Source organism: Pogona vitticeps, chromosome 2 (genome assembly GCF_051106095.1).
Source record: "Pogona vitticeps strain Pit_001003342236 chromosome 2, PviZW2.1, whole genome shotgun sequence".
Taxonomy (NCBI): Eukaryota; Metazoa; Chordata; class Lepidosauria; order Squamata; family Agamidae; genus Pogona; species Pogona vitticeps.
In genome coordinates this window covers 248,833,886-248,838,835 of record NC_135784.1, presented here as the reverse complement: position 1 = coordinate 248,838,835, position 4,950 = coordinate 248,833,886, and the positions used below count along the sequence as shown (strand labels likewise).

General features: G+C 40.6%; 1 non-coding gene across 1 annotated transcript; it reads left to right on the top strand.

Moving 5' to 3' along the window:
- The first annotated feature begins 1,085 nt into the window (after positions 1-1,085).
- On the top strand, positions 1,086-1,251 carry LOC140705177 (U1 spliceosomal RNA). The gene has a single exon (XR_012084662.2). It is a non-coding gene; the product is annotated as a U1 spliceosomal RNA (small nuclear RNA).
- Positions 1,252-4,950: the final 3,699 nt, after the last annotated feature.

Genomic DNA, 4,950 nt, shown 5'->3' with positions numbered 1-4,950 from the left:
GATTGTATCACAAATATGTATTGGCTACTGGAATATACCAAATCATTTCAGAAGATCAGCCCATGCTTTATAGACTACAGCAAAGCTTTTGATTGGGTGGATCAAGGGGAGCTATGGATTGTTCTAAAAGAAATGGGCGTGCCTCAACACTTGATTATCCTTATTATGGACCAGAGGTTACTGTTAGGACAGAATGTGGAGAAACAGAATGGTGTCAGACAAGGATGCATTTTAACTCCCTATCCTTTCAATCTGTATGCATATCATATCCTATGGAAAACTGGAATAATAACAATTTCCTCAACTTGATGTACCCATTGCCGTGTAATGAGATGGAAAGGAGAACATCCAAAAATTGTGACAAGATTCAACTGCCCCAATTAAATAATTACCCAAATCCTCATCATATATTGTTGTATCTGAGCGCTTAGCTCCATGAGAAAGAGCAGCAAGGTAGGTACATGGGTGAAAGGAGAGAAAGAATGTCTGGGGCGGTGGTGTTTCTAATCCATATACAGTGGTGCCTCGTAAGACGATTGCCTCGCAAAACGAATTCGCTAGATGACTTTTTTTGAGCAATGTTATGCTTCCCAAAACGATTGTTCCTATGGGCAATTTTCGCTAGACAATGTTTAGGCACTTGCCTTGCAAGACAGTTCCCCCCCCCCCGTTTCACAAGACAGTTCCCCCCCCCCATTGGAATACATTAATTACATAAAACCTACTTTTTTGTCCCAAAAAAGTGGGAGAGAAAGTGTATGCTGCTGGCTTTCCACGGTCTGTCTCCTGGAAGAACACCAACATACACTTTCTCCCCCACTTTTTTGGGATAATACCTTATGCTAATTGTGGGCAGAACACCTAGCTACTTTGTGCTAATACCTGTGCACTAGAGGATTGTGGGAGGAACACCTAGCCCCTGATGGGGGTCCCACAGGGCACCCCCAAACACTGAGGAGCTCTCTTGGCCTAGGGCAGGACTGGAGCTGTGCAGCCCTGTACTGAGTGGGAGGTGCAGCCAGGGGGTCACCATGCCTTGGAGGGTTAGGGGACAGAATGGGGTAGGAGAGGCAAGGGCCATTCTAACTCGTACCTTGCAGGGAAAATACCATGTCATAAAAGTGGTTTTCCCAGGAGGAGGCTCATCCATTGTATTTTGGGTGTGCTGCTGATCCCTGTGGTTTCCCCAAATGTGGGGAACTCATCTGCATAATATGTGTTAATGGGAGATTGCACTTATGATTAACCTTTTTTTTCTAAATTTCATCTCTTTTTCTTCTCATCAGGACCTATTGCAAAGGAAGCAAGTCCTGATGATGTTTTATATTTTCTCTTTTTTTTTTCTTTGTAGTAAAGGATCAGGGCAAATGGAGTTACCATTGTCAGGAGCCAGGGGGCTGTTTTGACTTCTTTTATCCTCTTTCTTTATTGCTGGAGAGAGAAAGAGGGGTAAGGCCATCTGAGACCCCTTGAATTTCCAAAGGCAGTGCAGGTGAGGGGATTGCTTTTCCCCAAGATGGTACAGGGAACTGTGTTTTGCAAGACGATGTCTTCTCTGGATAATTTTTGCAAGATAGTGATTCCCCCCCCCCCAACTGGAACGCATTAAATAGATTTCAATGCATTCCAATGGGGAACTGGGTTTCACAAGACGATGTTTTCGCAAGACAGTGATTTCCATGGAACGAATTAAAATCGTCTTGCGAGGCACCACTGTATAAGTTGTTAGTTCCACTAATTATTTAATAATGGCTCTATCAAATAATACAATCAAATGTTTCTTAACTAAATTATTTGTGGAGTAGCCACATCATAAAAACTGGCATGGGAAGTTTATAGTTTTCTACATGTTGTTGGATTTCAAGTGACAGCACCTTAAGCAATCTTTTCTAGTGAACAAGAGTGTTGGAGTTTGGGGAAGAGAAGGTGTTGAAAGAGGCTGTCTTGGGAAGGTAAGACAGCCTGTCAATGTTTCCCCAGCTGACATGAGATTTCTCACCTTCAGAAAGAGATACCAAACACCATTTCTTCTTCTTGTGAGCTGTACAATTGTCTTGCAAACTACAACTGCTACAATTCCCTCTTCTACACAGTTATGGAAGGTGTGAGAGCCATGGCCTATTTTGTATATGGCTTCCCAGCTAAGGTAGATGGAAAACACTCATGGCACCATCTAGCCAAAGATTTAAAGTCCTCTTGGTTTTAGGGGGAGAGATTTCAACGCTGACTTAGCTCATCCATTGGAACCAATGGGGCTTAAAAATACTTTGGTTTGGCTGGGCCATGCCCATACTCATTTATTCAGAATAACTACAATACTGCTTGCATATGCAAGATGTCTATGAGTGTATCTTTAATAGATTTTTGCCTGTCTGTTTCATTATGGCTACAAGCAGAAGATTATCCCACAGACTGACATTTAGTACATGAAAAGACTGTGGACAAATCTCATACCAGATAAAAAAACCATGCTGGTAACAATCCCTTCTGTTAATGCTTCAATTTCATTGCTGATCTATTTATAGAGATATATTTTAATGAGGATGACCATGCTTGACAAAAATAGCAAAGGGGCACAAATTAACTGTGCTGGCGTTTCATTTTAGAATTGGTTTTGAGTTGGAAGCCTCTTCAAAGAATACAAGTTTAAATTTCATATTCCAAATTCTTTCTTCAATACTATAAACTAAATAAATACATAAAAGTGGGGGAATATCTTTATATTATTGATAAGAAATGAAAACAAAGTGGTTGAGGATGACATAATGAATGGAAACCAAAGTATTACAGAAAAAAAATACATCAGTGTGGTCTCCCTTTAAGTATCTCTAACAACAAATAGACACACACTTTCAGAAAGCCAGCAATCACATGCATGACTTAACATTCTATGATAATCTGTGAGTCAAGCAGAAATACGTCCAAAAAAGTAATTCAGGTTCAGGAGCTGATATGACTCAGCAAATCAGCTTTCTACACAGAATCCCTGAAGCAATTACCCTGCTGCTCTCAATTATAATTCATTCCTGGAGGCAAGAAGTTTGCTGTCAGATTTATAAATGTGCTTTCCTTTTCTACTTCTATATTTAAAATAATACGTACATTTTCTTTTATGTTTTGAAAGATGCATTTTGCAAAGAGTTTTGATTTAGTTCTAATTCAATACCAAGACTCAACAAATTGGTATGCTGTGTGTTTTTCTACTTAGGGTGGCCAGAAATAAAACAGTCTTTTGGGGAATACAGTTACTCGGATTCCCCCCAAAAGCACAGCCCTTACTAGCTGAGGGATTCTGCGACCTGTATTCCAAGACACAAACTTTCCCAAATGTTGAACAATCTTTGCTGCCTTTTGCAGCTTATTGTCATGCAACTGACATCTGCTGAATTCCTCCTTGCCTGCAACTAATGCAACTAAAGGTGTGGAGGAGTCCTTCCTTTTGTATCCAAGCGCCTTAGTTATATCTCAGTTTATCTTCTTCACAAAAACTTGGTTTCACTCTCAGGTAAGCACTGAAATGATTTCTGATTCAGTCAGCTCTCCCAGACAGATTAATACAGATAACAACCCACTCAATATACTGTTGCCTATTTAGAAAGAGCCTCTGAATTGCACTCAAATAGAATCTTCACATGGTTTCAACCTCTTACAATGTAAGAAGATGTTAATTTGTAGAAATGCTATTCATGGAGAATATCTAGAATAAGTCTGTAACCCTAAGGACCTGATGCATCCAGAAATAAAGCTGGCAGGGCAAACATTCTAGGGTTGCTATAGACATTTCAGGGATTAAACAGGATTTGGGGAAATATACTCAGCAGCAATGCTTTATATAACTCACGCCTGTATTGTTCAAAATTCAGGACACTGAAGAAACTGGCTGAAAGAAAATCTTGTTTAGCAGAACTAGGCTTGTTGAGGAAAATCTGACAGGTCGTACTAGAGTGCAGAAAATATGCCGACATCAATTCAGACCTGAACTGGCAGTGAATTACAAACCAACGAAGGGGAGGTTACAGTGATTCGGCTGTAGTTAAGCCAGAGGAGCAAAGAACCTAACAATGAATCTGGAATTAAGATTTAAAAAATGGAGATTAAGTATTATTACTGTGAATCACAGTTGTCTCTCAGAAGACCGAACAGATTCTACATGTACTAATAAGATTATCTGCCAGAGCCCTTTCCCACAGGACAGTTTTCTGCCATGAATATCTCTTCCAGATAAGAAAAAGACAGTTCAGTTAGTTCAGTTAGTTGTGTACCTACCTGGTTGTGGAGTTAGAGGTCAGGAGCTCAATTCCCCACTGTGTCTCACTGGAGAAAAGCCAGCCTGTGTAGCCTTGGGCAAGCTGTACAGGACCAAAGTGTCCCAGAAGAAGGGAAGAGTAAGCCGCTTGTGAGCACTCTGTACCTAAAAAACCCTGAAGAGGGTCACCATAAGTTGGAATTGATTTGATGGCATGTTATTATTCCTAATATATAAAAAAGTATGTGTACACTATCGATTGGAAAAACATGTTTACTTTGTCATCTATATACATGATAGGAACCCATATTTTTTTCATGAAAAGTATACATTGCAAAAAGAAAAAGAATATACTTTTGAAATTAGGATGTGCATCACTTTCCTAGACAGTAGGACCCTGTATCCATGAGTGAAACCACGGATAACAGTGACCACTGCCTTCCAAATGCAAATGATGAATGGGGAGAAGATAGGCTGAGAGACACTGAGGAGTGCTTGACCTGTTGACAACCTATCCCATTGGAGAAAATGATGATTCAGTTCCATCCCTTGAAACAGCTGCCAGGAGAATGCGCTGCCACTCCTTCGCCCGAAGAGGTAGCTGGGGGAGACTGAAGGTGCTGCCTTTCATTTCGGATCATGGTCAGCTGTGGTTAAGTGAAACTGCAGCAACTAAGACAGCAGATATGGGGGTCCTACTGCAC